Source organism: Armigeres subalbatus, chromosome 2 (assembly GCF_024139115.2).
Source record: "Armigeres subalbatus isolate Guangzhou_Male chromosome 2, GZ_Asu_2, whole genome shotgun sequence".
Taxonomy (NCBI): Eukaryota; Metazoa; Arthropoda; class Insecta; order Diptera; family Culicidae; genus Armigeres; species Armigeres subalbatus.
This window is the reverse complement of record NC_085140.1, coordinates 449,483,678-449,501,631: the sequence shown is the minus strand read 5'-3', so window position 1 is coordinate 449,501,631 and position 17,954 is coordinate 449,483,678. Positions and strand designations below refer to the sequence as shown.

The 17,954-nt window shown below is 39.9% G+C and overlaps 1 protein-coding gene across 3 annotated transcripts in view; it reads left to right on the top strand.

Moving 5' to 3' along the window:
* LOC134213730 (beta-1,4-glucuronyltransferase 1) overlaps window positions 1–17,954 on the top strand; it is a 286,461-nt gene that overhangs the window by 127,953 nt on the left and 140,554 nt on the right. The gene's annotated exons all lie outside the window — the stretch shown is intronic.

Below are 17,954 nucleotides of genomic sequence, written 5' to 3'. Positions count from 1 at the left end.
GTATTTTTGGGCTACTCTACCGTCTTGTAGCTGCCCAATGTTAAGCCGCGGCGTCCGACGTCCGATGAAGGGTAATAGATGTTGACCGGTGAAGGGAACCCCCTCACAAAGAATAACAACTAGAGTTCCCTCTCTACACCACGGCAGGCTACTGACTGATACTTCTGCCAGTAGCTGCAGTTCTCTTTATTCAACAATAGGTATCTACAATATTTCTTAATCTACCCAAGAGCCACTACAACCAACTGGCGCCTACCTCCTATCCATCTTCGATCTACAGTGAAGAGTCGCACACTACCTGATATTCCAACAATAGAGATAGCAACAGGTGACGCGTCCTTGTCCACCATCAAGTTGAACGGAGTCGGTAAGATTATGTGAGTCGAAGTTATATTGCTGTACACGATGCTTATATTTGTTGCTGGAGGACCCACGAGAGACGTTTAGATGTATTGATCTAAACCAAATAAACCAATTTAAAAAAAAAGGTTGGTGTCTTGACTAAATGCGAGAAAGGCAGCATCACTGCTCGGTGAATTGAAATGGTGAATTGATATTTATCGAAGGGATAGCGTATCAATCAGTGTTAGATAAGTTCTTGTTACATTTTACAGTCGTTTGAATTAAAAAAAACTGGGGAAGTTATTAAGTTAATAATCAACATCTTTCTTGCGGTAGAAATATTGGATTGTTAAAATATGATCATTTTCCAAACATAGGTTCAAAATCCGTTTCTTTGAAAGGTGTTTTGTTTGAGCACAAAAATCAGCATTTATCTCGTCCACCTGTCGTCATTCTTCGTGGCCAAGGTGATCCTCGGTGATGGTGAATGAAACTTAACTTTGACGATTTCCTCTCTACATATAAAGTATCTTTTGACTTTTGATGAGAGCTCTGCCCAGATCACCGAAGAGGTTCTCGGTTTCCTTCGGTCCGAAACTGCTGAATATAAAATTAAGTGATTCGATTGAATATGCTTGTCGCGTTTTGGCTAGGCGAATGTGATCGTGTCGGGCTATTTAAGTTTTATGCTCGTAGCTTTTTTTCTCTCTGTCGATCAAATTATTTATTGCTTCTAATTTGCAACCAGTTCGGGCGGAAAGGGATATAAAATCGCCGCTGATGAGTAGTGTAGTGTGAATGAAGTTAATTTGGATGTTCCTTGTAGGCTGGCGATCATTTGGCAGTCGTAAAGCATACGTTGATTTTAATGCATTGTTTGTTAGTAGAATACACATCAATACTAGAAAGTGTTTTGATTGCTGGCTATGTCCGAACGATGCTTTAGTACTCTTGTTCTAAACCTTAGAAAAACACTTGAAAAAAAATATTTCAATTTAAAAATCCAATGACATTTGAGATAAAATTAAACTTTTAGGAATATAATACAATACCTAGTAGAGACATTTATTTTTCGTGTAAGTGTCTTTGCTTACAGGTCCACCACCCCCACTTTTGGGTCTTCATAATGCCAACTTCTTGTTATATATACAGATAATCAAGATTTGAAATTCTCATACTGATGTACAAAAAACCATTGCATTGAAGAGATTGGATTTTGATTTTCAAATGTTTTCAGTTTCATAGTAAATACAAGAAACCGAATATGAATTAGCGAAAATTGGGTTGTCTATTCTTGAGTGATGCGCGATCGTACAAATACCACCTTTGTTTCATATATTTTATATATAGATATCCATATGATATTATTTATGTTATGGTCTGAAGTTGAAACATTCTATGAGGCACCCAAAATCTGTTATCCTGCTCCCAACGCTACTTCAGATTCTGCAAATATCTGGACATGATAAGAAAATTATTTTGAGCTTTTAGTGGAATGTCTCTATTTGTCATAACACAAGTTCGTACAATTCCAATTAATTTCACAACTTGATGGTACCTTTGACAGATACGTATTTCGACCTCAGCGCCGACCTCAGACCGGGAAGCGTGATGGCGGACACCTTCCAGCAACACTGCACAGAAAAAAATAATGAAGAAAAGACAGCGCGTAAAACTCGACATGCGAAAATTTACGCCATTCTACGCTGAAATGCTCCTTTTGCTAACAAGATTGCTTACAACTTGTATGCAATATTGCCGATTCACGTCGAATATTGTATACATTTAGGCTATATCCCGTATGAAATTACGCTAATAATAGCGTTCCATTTATGTGCATGATTTTTAGCGTAAATTTCAGTGGATTTTCTATCTGTGTGGTAACAAATATTTTTCTCGAAAAAGTTCTCACTTTCGACAAGAACGGCGTTAGATGTCTTTCATCATAAAACTTTCTGGCGAATAACTTCATGCTCCTGTTCGTGGCTGGATGCTGGGGCCGGCAGCCAGTCTCAGCTGATAATTCATTGAACTAACTGCTGAAGTTAATTTCTCATTTAATAACCTGTACAACGAACAACAACGGTTAATTTTCTTCATCGGAATTAGCTTGGTTTATTGAAGAATTCAAATCATCCACCGGGTATCGGTGCAATAAATTCAATCGACTACATCACCTTACTCTGAACCGCATCGAATCGGTTTCAAGTTTAATGAATCGTGGCGCCGGTCGCCGCCTTGCCGCGGGCAGTTGTTTTTCGGCCCCAACTGCGATGGCAACGATGACGTCGATGGAGGCAATGTCTCGGCAAAGCCTACTGCTGCCGCTGTAATAGCGATCGTACTTTTTCTTTATCGACCTTCATCAACCATCATCACCATCAAATGCTATTACCTCCCCGCAGTTTACTCTCTCTCACACAAGTCCGCTGAAGACGCAAAACATAGGGATGGGATGTGGAATTCGCATTTCCAAGACCACCAACCCCTCCCGAAGTAGCAGGTCGATGATGCGGCGATGGTAGAAGGATATTGGATCATAATAACATGTGATGAGATATTGAATGACTGCGAGCTGGAGAATGCGGAGGAAAGAATGCTCCCAGACAACCTACCAACCAATCAGTGAGTGCTGCAAATGGATACAAAAGGATTCTAGCCCGGCCATTGATTGCAGCAAACGAAGTGCAAGTGATACCCAGCTCGTCCTCGTCAGAATGATGCCACGAAGCTTGGTGCGCTGGGTGGTGCTGCGTCTGGTAGTTTTCTTATTTATACCCCAAGCCAACCCATCTTGCTTTCATCTTGTTATTCAATTTAATTTAATTCAATTTGATATCCCGCGCAGTTGCCGTCATCGCCAACGCCACGCCGCCGGTTTGTTCCCATTCGCGCACCACTGCACTAGCTGGCTGGCTGGTTCGATGGAGGCGCGTCTCATATGGCATGCACTTATGTTCGACGAGCTTCGTTGTTGTAGATAGGTATTATATGCCCTTGTTGTATCGTCGTCGGTGAAAACGATGATGACGGTGTGGTGACTACCATCGGTGGATTGGATCTGTCGTGTGGATTAGGATAAGAAGGGTTGTGCCGCGTGAGCTGTTGCATCTGCTTAGAAGACGACGCACAGTGGTTGCACCCTGGACATAAGTCAGGCCAATTGTAAAAGAGTACTAATGGGTAATTGACCTTCGCCATTAGAAATTTTATCGATTTTAATCCCTTTTGATTTTTAAAGTTAACTTTACCTTAGAAAAAGTGGTGTAAAAATATTATCAAAAATTTATCTATTTCAAAGTGAATATGAAATGTGAATTGTGAAGATTTCAATTTTTTTCAAAGCAACAGTATATATACCGTAAATAAATATAAATTAGCAAAAATAAATAGGTATTTGACTTTTTTTTTTACAAAAATTTAATATTTATCAAAAGAAAAAAGTTAGCGAGAGACCACAAAACTAAGATAACTTGATAAAGAATTATATTATCTAGTCCCATATGAGTTACAGTAACCTTTGTGGAATAAGTGTGCTCCAAGGGTTTGGTAAAGATTGGAGAAAGAAACATGTAAGCTATGCCTTTAACCACAGACTGTGTCTGTGCCTTAATCTTGTTTGTATTCTGTCCTATGTTTCGAGTAGCAATTTCAGGTTGTCCGATTATGGTAATCAAAATCAAAAGTGAGCGCTTCTTGGAATAGTCGCGAGATCAATCGTTTGTGGTGCTGACGATGGATTTTAAGGTCACTCCTGACAGAATCCAAGTTTTAAAGTGCTCGCGTTTTCGGGGGCACACCACTCGATACGGAGGCGGCGGACAACTGTCATTTTTGTTGATTCAGCTTTGCTGCGTCGCAGCAGGCGTGAAAAAATAAAAACGACAGTTGTGCGTTGCTTCCGTATCGAGTGGTGTGCCCCCGAAAACGCGAGCACTTTGAAACTTGGATTCTGTCAGGAGTGACCTTAAAGCAAACTGATATCGCACCTTTCATGCTGAAACGGCAGAAAGGAAAAAGAGAATGAGTTGAGGGAAAGGTAGAAATCCCCGTGCTAACCGATTGTTCTGAAACGCGGATAGGTATTTGCCGCCAATCGAACCGTCAAAAACCAGCAGCCAATCGAGCAGGAGACCTGTCAAGCAGCCAATATGTTGGCTCAAATACTGAAAACGGCTAAATTCGATTTTATATCATTTTTAAATATACAAATTTTAATGAATTTTTCAGTAGTTTGTAATACAATATGCAAGTTATTTATAGATTATGAAATAAAATTGCATTGTTTATTAAATCCTATTGTTATGTGATGTGGACACATTTAATAGCGGATTGTGAGATTTTATCTACACAGAAAAAAATAATGAAAAGTAATCAGCGCGTAAAGAATAAAGACGTGGAAAATTACACTATTGAGGGCGTACATGGATCTTTTCCAACAAGTTCGCCCTAAATGTATGCAATTTACAAAGCATTATGACACTTTTTCGTATAAAAAGTGACATAATGCAATACAAATTGCATACATTCAGGTGGAAATAACGTTTACATTTACGCTCTTTTTGGCATTCCCTTTATGTGCATTACTTTCGTGTAAATTTCAACAACTTTTTCTGTCTGTGTACATAAACCACACAGAAAGAAATAATGAAAAGTAATCGACGCGTAAATAATAAAGACGTGGAAAATTACACTGTTTTGGGTGTACATGAATCTTTTCCAACAAGTTTCCCCTAAATGTATGCAATTTACATAGCATTATGACACTTTTTCGTATAAAAAGTGTCATAATGCAATACAAATTGCATACATTCAGACGATAATATCGTTTAAATTTACGCTCTTTTTGGCATTCCCTTTATGTGCATTACTTTCGTGTAAATTTCAACAACTTTTTCTATCTGTGCATTTCTTTCTTTTCATATGCTGATGAATAATATTTACTGCAGTGTTGGCCGAGCCATATATATATCCAGAGGTGAGCCAGCCTAGGGCTAAAAACCTCTCAAATAACGACAGAAAAAAAAACAATATATGCAATATTTTGTTTTAAATTCTCTGTCCCGGTTAAGAACAGAATACTATATGATCGGCGTAACATGATTATAACACAATGTGATATAATAATTATGAATATCAATACTTATAACACAACCAGTCAGTGGCGTAGCCAGAAAATTGGTCTGAGAGGGGTTTTCTGAACATTTTTTCTTTCGAAAAAAAAAATTTCTCCTGAAAATTTTGTCTCTGGGGGGGGGGGGGGGTATATGTCCAAAACCACCCCGTGGTTACACTGCAACCAGTTATCATTTTGTTCATTTCAATAACATAATTGGTAATAATTTCAGTTATTTTCATCACTTTTCAAGTAACACATTGAGTTATATTTTTGTTCAATTGAAAACATATTTAGTTATATTTTTGTTAAATCTAGAAGACCGCTGTTTAAAAAAATGCTGTAACAGAATTACAAGTTTTGATATAATTCAGTTAGCATCTACTGGTCGGGGCATGTTCTCCAGGCTGTGATGCACTGGCAGTTACTGGGGGACGGACTTAGCACTCTGGGTTGAACAAAGGAAGGCCTGTTCGCCATCGGGATTGCGACTAACATCGCGGTTAGGGTGTCCTGGATGCCCGAAAACGTTCCAAACTTGCGGTCTAGCATTGTCGTTAGTTAGCGCACCCAGGTTCTCCCGAGGTACCTTTGGTACACGTGGGTGCTTCGGGTGTTCGCTCTGAAGTAATGCAATCATGCTGGTAGAATCTATGAGGACCAGTTCCGGCCTCTCGAAAGTGTATGTAGACGCATAGACGGCTGCCTCCGCCGAGTTTATACTGCACTGTGCTGGAACTGGTAGTCTACCGGTAATACCGATAATATTGGACCGTTTTTTTATACCGAAATACCGACATCATGCCTACCTCGTTTATGGTTGCAAACGATAGTATAGTGCAGCGGTTCTCAACCTTTTTCTTAAGAGGTACCCCTTCGCACTTTTGCATCAATTGAGATACAGGGGATTTTGTACTGTAAATAGGAATAATTGTAACTCATAAGATACATAAAAAATTGAACTGACAGTAACCGGGATATATAACACTCCATAAAGTTGGCTGAAATTTTCATTATTCCGAGCTCTTGGAACGAAGCTTCCGAGCTTGGTAGTCATTTGGCTACTCCTTCTGCCTCATATGCAGGAGGTCGTGGGTTCAATCCCAGGTCCGTTCCATTCTCCTGCTTTGTATCTTTCTCTATATTCCTCATGTTCTAGCAATCGCTAGAACTGGAAATGGATTCCATACCGTTTCCATTTCTATCCTACATCTTCAACTTGACTATTCTAGCAGTAGCTGCTGGAATTGGAAATGAACTTGAAAAGCTCGTTTCTTACATCCAATTGGAAATTTCATCAGTTGCTTTCTCCTATCTATCACATTGACAGCTTGTTAACCAAGATGGAACTCTGCCTCTTGAATCTAACTTAAAAACTTCCATTAAATTCCGTATAAACTCGTGGCAAGTGCAGAGGTATATTCGGCTTGCAGTGGGCGAATGATTGCATCATCATTTCCTCCCCCTTCCCTACATTGACTTGCATTCTGACGTGGCAGGTGCCAGTAAGACCAATCAAATGAGATCACCAGTACTTGTACATTGAAGATGAGTGCAAGTCCCAAGCAAACATTTATTGGTTCTCTGTGCAAGAACAGCTGATATGGTCATAATGGAGTAGCAACTACGGGCAGTCAATCAAGTTCAAGCTCTTGGAAAAAAGCTTCCGAGTCTCTTGAAAGGCGGCTTCCGAGCCACTTAAAAGGAGGCTTCTAAGCATCTTGAAAGGACGCCTCTGAGTCTCTTGAACGTTGGTTTCCAAGCCTCTAGAAAGATGAATTGCGAGCCCCTTGAAGATGTAATAATTGCTATTTTCAGTACAGGGTATTCGAGATGAAAATCTTAACAAGTTATGTTTGGTCTTCAGTTATACAACGAATGAATCTTTATCGCCTTAAATTGCCTTTCTCTATTCTATTTTTCTCTATTGCTCATATCTAAAGTCCGAAAGGGGATTGATTGTTACGTATACTTTCTTTGGATCTCTACAGAAGAAAGGCTTCGGGGCCTCTTGACAAAAGGCTTCCGGGCCTCTTGAAAGAAGGCTTTCAGGCCTCTTGAAAGGAGACTTACGGCCCTCTTTAAAACAGGCTTCCGGACCAATTGAAAGCAGGCTTCCAGGCCTCTTGAAAGGAGACTTCCGAGCCTCTTGAAAGAAGGCTTCCAAGCCTATTCAAAAGAGGCTTCCGGGCCTGTTTGAAAGGAGGCTTCCGGGCCTCTTGAAGGCAGGCTTCCGGGCCTCTTCAAAGGAAGCTTGCTGGCCTATTGAAAAAAGGCTTCCGGGCCTCTTGAAAGGAGGCTTCCGTGTCTCTTAAAAAGAGGCTTCCGATCCTCTTGAAAGGAGGCTTCCGGGCCTCTTGAAACGAGACTTCCGAACTACTTGAAAAGAGCTTTCCGAGCTTCTTGAAAGTAGGCTTCCGAGCCTCTTGAAAGAAGATTTTGAACCTCTTGGAAGTAGGCTTCCCAGCCTCTTGAAAGAAGGTTTCCGAATCTCTCCGAGTTTTCGGAAAGGAGGCTTCTGGGTCTCTAGTAAGTAGGCTTCCGATCTTCTTAAAGGGGGGCTTTTGGGCCTCTTGAAAGGAGGTCACTGAAAGTAGGTTTCCGAACCTTTTAAAAGGAGGTTTCCAAGTCCTCCGATCATCTTGAAAGGAATCCTCTGATCCTCTTGAAAGGAGTACTCCGAGCTATTGAGAAAGAGACTTTCTAGAAGCGTAGAAGCATGCTTCCAATCATCTAGCATTGAAGCAACTGAGCTTATTGAGAAAACAAAAAGCTTTCATGTCTCTCAAATGGAGGCTTCCAAACGTGTAGACTCTAAATTTTAGTTCAGAAACATATTCTTAACATATCATTCAATATTTTGTTTAGATCAGGTAGATTGCATAGAAGATTTTTAAAATTTGTTCTTTCGTCGTTCTGTCCTTCTGATATTTTGTCCCACAACCTTTCGTCCACTGTGTTGGTTGTGGAGGGAAGGATTCAATAGCCTTTGAGTTACTATGTAGAAGATTTCGAAGTGAACCGGCCTAGGGCCGAAAACCTCGTTAATAAATATAATAATAATAATGTAGAAGATAAATTTTCGAAATAAAAAAAAATACATATGTGAAAACTTTATCAATAAGTTTTGATTAAAATTGATTAAAATCCGCCATTATGCATTTTCATTCGAGGTACCCCCTCAGCCCGTCGAAGATACCCAGGGGTACATGTACTTCAGGTTGATAACCGCTGGTATAATGCATTCGTGAAGAATATATGAACCGATGTTATATAAATTCTGGTAATAGTCTAAGTCAGTGAAAATTATATGTTTGTGTCTGATACATTTTAAGACATGTTTTGGACTGAGCAATTTCTGTTGCTGACAAGGCAACATTTCAGAACAAATTCTTTGGCTTTAAACGTCAGTTTCATATATTAATTGTCAAATGGTGAGTCAAGTGCCCTTCGGTGTTTTGCTAGTGCGTTTGAAACCATATTTCGCCACTTTACTCTGTACATTAAACAAGACTGAAAATGTCGAGGAAGTAGTTCCCATCGTTTTTTTAATTTCAAATTAAACAATGTTCCTTTAGACTTCCGAGGCAGAAAAAAATCTAACGCGTTCAGGATGAGGAGTTTTTTTTCATATACATCCAGTCCTATCCGCTTGACTCTTAATTAATGAGCACGCCCAGCGCGTAACCAGAAAACAATGTGTTGGTTGGCCAAGCCGCTCCAAGGAATGGCGCCTTCCCTTATTTTCCGAAATGTCTGCATTCCTGTTTCTTCCCTAGTCCTGACTGACGACTTTTTCATCCACACTTCCACGTTAGCCAAGGGAAATGGAGTTGAGAAACGTTGGCCTTGGTATCCTACACCAAGGGAAAGGTCTGTCGTAACACTCGCAATGTCCTGGGTTCCTGGCACAAGTCGTAAACTCGGGAAGGGTGCTTGGAGTGCTGGTTTTGCGGTGCTGCTGTCACGCTAGCAGACACGGTGAAGACCGGAATGGGTTTATTGGTAAGGTTCGTGGTAACTATGAAAATGGAGGAAACACTGCATTGGGTAGGACGGCTGTAGGAAACAGACAGGCAGCAGCCGATTATTATCTCAGGGTCACCCCAAGGCCGACTCCCAGGTTGGAAACAAATCCATCCGTGTACCAATATTTGTAGCCGTCGAACTTCGTGTAAGCAGCTCTGCCAACAACCTACAAAATGACTTCGAGTTATCCCTTCTTCTATAACGCCCCGAGATACTGGCTTTGAAGGAGTGCTAGCTCTTCTAAGTATTTTAAGTATTACACGAGATCTGTCAGACGACCATTATAAAAGTACTTTATAATCAAGTGAACATTTTATCTTATCTAAAACTTTGCGACTATAATCCGCTACGACTTGGAAGATGAATCATTTAATATGCTACGCCTGTTGGAGCTCTATACAGTGAAAACAAATCATGTTTTTGTCCTAAAAACTTTAATGCCGATACTACCTATTTACCCTCCGTTGATGCTGAAATACCAGTTTTTACCGGTAGCTGGATGTTTGAGATGGATAAATTTTTAACGGTGACTCGGAAGCCGACTTCACTTTCGAGGCAAAACCGTCCGAGTCTGGTCTCACTGATGGAAGACCGACGCCGACCATTGTGCGCAGGAGAAGAAGGATCCTATGGTCTGCGGATGTCGCTGAAGCAATGGAGATAACTGTTTTGACAAATTGCCGCCAGTAAACTATGACGGAATGGTAGCCTCGGTGCAAGCAGACTTCGCTGCAGTGGTGGGTGGAACAGGTGGGTTCTGGTCCTATAGAGGACTGCTATCAATTATCGCCTGTCCGATTAGAAGGCGTAACCTTCTGTCGTTGGTCCTGTGGGACTGAAAGTGTGTCCGCAACAAGTTGATTCTTGACCGACAGCTGACCCTCACGGCTCAGCAATGAGGGAGGAAGGCCAATCCAGGGTCGATCAATATCCCAAGTATTTTAACAATCTTTCGGTTGGGAATCAATTGTCAGGTGCCATTGGTATAGTGTAGATGAAGACGTAAATGTGTGGCAGATAGTGGCAGAAGATCCCGCTCATGGCGATCAAGTTATTACGATTGAAGGCTGTATTCCTCCCTAAAAACGTAAAAAAGTTCCGGACGAAAGCCAGAGTGTTCCCCCAATCGCAAAGCTTGTGATGTTTAGGTACGGTTGAACGTCTTCGAGATATCCTGAGAGATAAGGTCCGCATGCTTACTAGAAGATCATTCCCCTAGAGAAGTAAGAACTTGTTTCGTACCCAGGGCGGAAGCGTTTTATCAGAAGCCTGGTGATTGGTTGTCTTTATTTGCGAGATTTTCAGTCCGAGACTGGTTCATCTCGATAAGCCTGGTGTTCCGTCTGCTTCCAAATTTTCATGAAGCTGGCGGTCAGGACGATTTGCCAGTCCTTGAAGGCGATCCGGGAGCGACGTTATTCTTAGTCGCCTCGTGTCCGGAAAGGTCAAGTCAATTCAAGCTCGATTGGTTCGGTCCAGAAACAGGGCTTTGGCGTAAGGAGCAAGTTCTTGAGCATGGAGGGTCCAACCTCAGGATGCTTCTGGATGAGGCGAAGGACAGTTTTGCTGCTAAAAAAGGCTGATTGACCGGAAATGTCGATACTTCCGATCCGGTGGCGATGGTTCTTTGGAATCAGGGAATGTGAAATGATCCGATCTTGTACGTCGAGATGGTTGGGATCAGATCTCTGCTTACCACTGAGGGAAATGGCTTTTCTCCAGATGTCAGTTTAGGATTGGGAAAGACTCACCGGGTTAAGCAAGTCTTCCCACTGTTTTCTGTTAGCCTCTTGGACAATTGCTCTGAACTAGTAGTGCTTATTCCGATAGATCTGGAGCGCACTTACTTTGGTAGGGTTCCAAGGGGAAGCTTCCGGAGTGTTCGGGGAGGCTTCTTTCTGGCCTTCACTGCAGTCTCCTCCGACCACCAGAGGGGTACCTTGTGGCTGGGCCGGGAACTAGTTTGAGGAATAGTTACTACCATAAACCCGAGCAGCACAAGTCAGACAACAAAGGTTGCAGCAACTTGATTGTGACTGAATCTGGTCACATATGAGTTGCAGTAATCTTTGTGGGACATGTGTGCTACTAGGGAATGTCCTAGCATGCATCCCACTTTAGGTCGAAATAAGTATCTGTAAAGATAACAAAACGTGGTGGAATTAAATGGAAAGTACTAAACTCGTCTTAGAAGTTTGTTACAAAGGTGTTATTCGGTATATCAATTGTTTTATTCACAGATTTTAGAATTCTTCGAAATTATTGTCGATTGAACTTCAAAAAGCAAATGTTGGTTTTCAAAAATAAAACTCATATTTGTTGGTATGTGAATGACCAGATAGCAGCGAAAAGGACCTGGTAGTCTGAAGTAATGTGTATGTAAACATACCTTCTGAGTAGCATTGTAGCGATGCTCGGAATGTCCAGGACACAGAAAAAAACATATCAACATTAATTGTGTGACGAAGTTTTGATAGAAATTTTAGTTATTTTAACAACATCCTAAATCAATTCAATATGTACATTAAGTGGAAGATATTGATTTGAAAAATGTATAAAAATGTATTGTAACCATCATATCCTAAATCAAGTTTATAGCAGATGTTATCAGGTAACTATTGTGCCTAATAACATAACATTATATTATTCTGTTTTTTTTTTTTTTTTTTTTTTTTTTTAACTAATTTTATTTGCTAATTATCTAATACATGCATTCATCTCTTAGACTAGGTGTTCCGTGTTTTCTTAACACTATCATCCTTATTTGCTATGTTACTGGCAGTGATTAGGATATTTCCTCTTGTTGAATTGAACCATGTAGGAATTACAATGTTTTCTACTTAAACTAAACTTAATCTAATTTATACTAAGGGTACAAGGAGCTAATCGTTGCAATAGAAGATTGCAACGATTTTTGTCTAAAATTGGAAATTATTTTGTTGGACATTTGTTGCAATGTCTCAATATTAGAAATTCTATGAAGTTCATTGGTACTATACCACGGAGGCAACTTCAGAATCATTTTCAAAATTTTATTTTGAATCCTCTGAAGTGCCTTCTTTCTGGTATTGCAGCAACTAGTCCATATTGGCACAGCATACAACATGGCTGGTCTAAAAATTTGTTTGTAAATCAAAAGTTTGTTCTTAAGACAAAGTTTTGATTTTCTGTTTATAAGTGGATATAGACACTTAATATATTTGTTACATTTGGCTTGAAGGCCTTCAATGTGATTTTTAAAAGTTAATTTTTCATCTAGCAGAAGTCCTAAATATTTAGCTTCGCTAGACCAATTAATTGGAACACCATTCATAGTGACAATATGTCTGCTAGAAGGTTTCAAATAAGAAGCTCTCGGCTTATGTGGAAAAATTATAAGCTGAGTTTTGGAAGCATTCAGGAAATTTTCCATTTTTGCAAGTAAGTGGAGAAAATATCCAAACTTTTTGCAATCTACTACAAATGACACGAAGGCTTCGCCCTTTGGCTGAAAAGGCCCGTGTCATCTGCAAACAAAGATTTTTGACACCCTGGTGGTAAATCAGGTAAGTCAAGTAAAAATGTTATACAATATGGGCCCCAGTATGCTGCCTTGGGGACACCAGCCCTTACAGGTAATCTATCAGATTTAGTATTCTGATAGTTTACCTGCAGTGAGCGATCTGATAAATAATTTTGGATCAGTTTAATAATGTACAGAGGAAAATTAAAATTCGTCAATTTTACAATCAAACCTTCATGCCAAACACTGTCAAATGCTTTCTCTATATCAAGAAGAGCAACTCCAGTCGAATAACCTTCAGATTTGTTGAGCCGAATTAAGTTCGTTACTCTTAATAACTGATGAGTGGTTGAATGCCCATGGCGAAAACCAAATTGCTCATCAGCAAAAATAGAATTGTCATTAATATGAACCATCATTCTATTTAAAATAATCTTTTCAAACAGTTTGCTTATTGAAGAAAGCAAACTGATTGAGCAATAACTAGAAGCCTCAGCTGGATTTTTGTCCGGCTTCAAAATAGGAACAACTTTGGCGTTTTTCCATTTATCTGGGAAGTATGCCAATTGAAAACATTTGTTAAATAAATTAACCAAAAAGGATAAGGAGCTCTCAGGAAGTTTTTTGATAAGTATGTAGAAAATACCATCATCACCCGGGGCTTTCATATTTTTAAATTTTCTAGTAATAGATCTCACTTCATCCAAATTAGTTCCCAACGAAGGGTCGAAAACATTCTCTTGATTGAGAATGTCTTCGAAGCTCCGTGTAACCTGATCCTCAATTGGACTAGTGAGACCTAGACTAAAATTATGGGCACTCTCGAACTGCTGAGCAAGTTTTTGAGCCTTTTCGCCATTTGTTAATAAAATTTTATTTCCCTCTTTAAGCGCTGGAATTGGCCTTTGAGGTTTTTTAAGAATTTTCGTTAATTTCCAAAAGGGTTTCGAACTGGGATCCAACTTCGAGACATTATTCTCAAAGTTGGTATTTCTCAGAATAGCGAAACGTTTTTTAATTTCATTTTGCAAATCTCGCCAGATAACTTTCAACGCGGGATCGCGAGTTCTTTGGTATTGCCTTCTTCTCACATTTTTAAGACGGATCAGTAGCTGAAGATCGTCGTCAATAATAATGGAGTTGAATTTAACTTCACATTTCGGAATTGCAATGCCTCTGGCTTCGACAATTAAATTTGTCAAAGATACGAGAGCATTATCAATATCACTTTTGGTATCGAGAGGAATATCAACATCAAAATTCCTATCGATATACGTTTTATAAATCCCAATCAGCTCTATGATAATTAAAAGTAGAGCTGATTGGATTATAAATATTCTTGTGAGATTTCAAATGTCACAGGAAGGTGATCAGAGTCAAAGTCAGCATGAGTTACCAATCGGCTACACAGCTGACTTGAATCCGTTAAAACTAAATCAATTGTAGAAGGATTTCGACTGGAAGAAAAACAAGTTGGTCCATTGGGATATTGAATAGTATAATATCCCGCATTACAATCTTCAAATAAAATTTTACCATTGGAATTGCTTTGAGCATTATTCCATGAACGGTGTTTGGCATTGAAGTCACCAATTACGAAGAATTTTGATTTGTTGCGAGTCAGAATTTGAAGATCAGCTTTCAACAAATTCTTTTGCTGCCCATTGCATTGAAAAGGCAAGTAGGCTGCAATGAAGGAAAATTGTCCAAAATTTGTTTCAACAGAAACTCCCAAGGTTTCAAAAACTTTGGTTTCAAACGAAGAAAATAATTTATGTTTGAAACGTCTATTAATGACAATGGCGACCCCACCACAGGCGCTGTCAAGACGATCATTTCTGTAGATAAAATAATTTGGATCTCTTTTAATGGAGAGTCCTGGTTTTAAATAAGTTTCTGTTATAATGGCAATATGCACATTATGAACTTTTAGGAAGTTGAATAATTCATCTTCCTTACCCTTTAGAAACGGGCATTCCAATTTAGAACTTTCACACGATTATTTGGATCCATTGAAACGGAGTCCGATAACAATTTTTGTGTGTACTTTATACCAACCTGAACAGCTTCAGGAATGGTATTCGCTTTGAACATTGCATCAATCATGTGATGCAATTGTTCAGTTAAAAATCAAAATCGGAAGCAGTCATGCTACCTGAATCAACAACATGACCGTTATTTTCCGTTGGGACATGGGTATAAACCTCATTTTGAGAAGAGAATTTTGTCTACCCGCCGCGATGTTTGCATACGTGGGTACATTCGAAAAATTGGAATTTACTGAAGTGCTTGCTACCCGTTGACGAGCGGCAAAATTTGTTTGTGAATTGTGGTGGGTATGAATTGCTCGACCGGTAACCGGTTTCGGAATTTGAGCGTTTGAAAAATTTTTACCCGTCGAATCTGTGATCCGATTGGAATTTCCCGTCATCAATTTTGCACGGGAATTCAAAACTTTTTTGCGTGAAGGGCATTCCCAGAAATTGGATTTATGATTGCCCCCACAGTTTGCGCACTTAAATTTATTGGAATCTTCTCTCACAGGACATGCATCCTTGGCGTGAGAGGTTCCACCACAAATCATGCATTTAGCATCCATGTGACAATGTTTGGTTCCATGACCCCACTTTTGGCACTTACGGCACTGGGTAGGGTTTTGAAATTTCCCCAGGCCTGCGGAAATGTTCCCATGTAACACGGACATGGGACATAATACAGGCCTTTTCCAAACTTTTCATATTATTTAGTTCACTTTTGTTAAAATGAACTAAATAAAATTCTTAATGCCCTCTGGGAAGTACTGGAGTGGGATTTCTTTTTCATCTTAATTACTTGGACTGGTGAAAATCCATTTCAAATCCAATCCATTTCAATTTTAATCTCATCCAGTGATTTATCATCACTGGGGAGACCTTTCAAGACGACTTTGAACAATCGCTCAGTTTTGTCGTCGTATGTGAAGAATTTATGGCGCTTCTCAGTTAAATACTGAAGAAGACGTTTGCGATCGTCAAAGGATCCCGGCAAAACGCGGCAGTCACCCTTCCTAGCAATCTGAAATGAAACCTTGATCCCCTGAAGGTTACTCAAAATCTCATTCCGGAAGCCAGAAAACTCGGCAACAGATACCACAATTGGCGGAATCCTTTGCTTTTTCGCATGAATCGAATCACCTGGGCTAGAGGTATATTCGATTTGCTCAATTTCATCATTAATCAAATCGAACTGATTGCTCAGTTCGATTGGAGAAGAATTATTTCCGATATTAGAGTTAGAAGGAATATCTGAATTCTCCAGCTTCCTTCTATTTTTCCGCGCTTTGGCAGGACGGTCTTGAAACCTTGTTTCTTTGAAGGAAGTGGAGAATTCAGAGACTCCCCCTTCCTCTTGTTTTTATTAATGCTCATGGCTGAGCGTGGAGACGTGACCTTCTAAGAGGTTTTTTCCCAGAACGGTGTCCCTGCAGGATTACCACCGCTTGCCGGAATTTTACTTCCGCAAACGGGTCCAACGTAAAACGAAGGCACGGGTCCTTGCAGAGATCGTAACGGGATCAGTGGGTACAAATAGCGCTAAGAAGCACCGTTGAAATTAAAATAGCTTCGGGTAGTATTAAAAACTTCCTTCCGCAAAGAGAGAAAGAACCGCACAGCACGAAAGCACGATGCGGTCTGATTATATTATTCTGTTATTCTCGCGTTTGGTCAGCAATATCTTGGAATTTTTACCAAGTTCAATTAAAAACATAGTTCCATATAATTTTAATCAGCTACTCCAGAGCCCTGTTTTACAAATGTGTGTAGAACTTCAAAATACATTGCATTTGTTTAAGTTCCAAAAATTACTATGAAATAAAAACCCTTTCTCGGCAATATTTACAACTTACCTGAACTTGCAAACAGCGGAGAATCAGAATCATTAATAGTATAGGTCACTGCAGACGGAATTATTTGCTCTGATGGGGACAGTGATATCAATGCAGGGGTTGCAGTTTAGTTTTGTCTAAACAACCATTCCTGTATCCAAAGGTTGAGTAAAGTTTCTTATTAAGTGGTCCATCTGTGTGCTGGTGTAATTTTGATTCATCTAATTGAATAAAATTGTTTTTCGGGACATTATTCTCAGTAGTAGCTAAGTATTCACCCAATTGAATTTCTAAGTATTTGGCAAACTCTTGGGTGCAACTGAACTCGGATTCCTCAATGTTATTTTCCGCGCTGAATGTGTGAGGAAATCGTCATTTTGGTTTATAGCACTGAACAAAGCCGTAAACTGATTTCATCATTTATTAAGCGTTAAGTTAGCCGTTTCATCCGGTTAGATCAACTCGATTGAATAATTCTAATATCACGCATGCTTTGAAATACTTAACAAATTCTCTTCCCCAGTACAGTTCATATCAAAGCGAGATAACATTATTCAATTGGAACACTGTGCAACGTCATCAACGAGACACGGTTTGCGAGACGTTGGCAGCTGTTCAGCTGTTGATCGTCGTGCTGCCTTCTGAGAAGGCAGCACCGAGAACCTTTGTGGCTTAAAGGCTAGAACGCACCGCACCGCAACAGCAGTGGATGGAGTAAAGGATGGAAATATTTTCATCGTTCGAAGGGTACTTACCACCGGAAATTTATCACCACTACATGCCAAAGGAAGCGGGTTATGAGCCAAGGATCGGATTAACCTTCCAGGGACGACTGTGGTGGCCAACCGCTGCAGCCGAAGACAAATCATGGCCACAATCACTTACGGTAGCTGCTTGGTAGCGCGATTCTTATATTAACTATAATTGCAGTAGGAAAATAAATGCGGTTTCCTTCAAGTAGGGAAGTCAGGATTAGCATCGGCCAAGATAGTTTTTTTTTTCATAAAGCGTGTCTATATTTATGGCGGGCAGTGTGAGAATGGTCGTTTTTAGCTGCACCACATCAGAGACCGATTCAACAAGTGCGAGATTTATGGTTT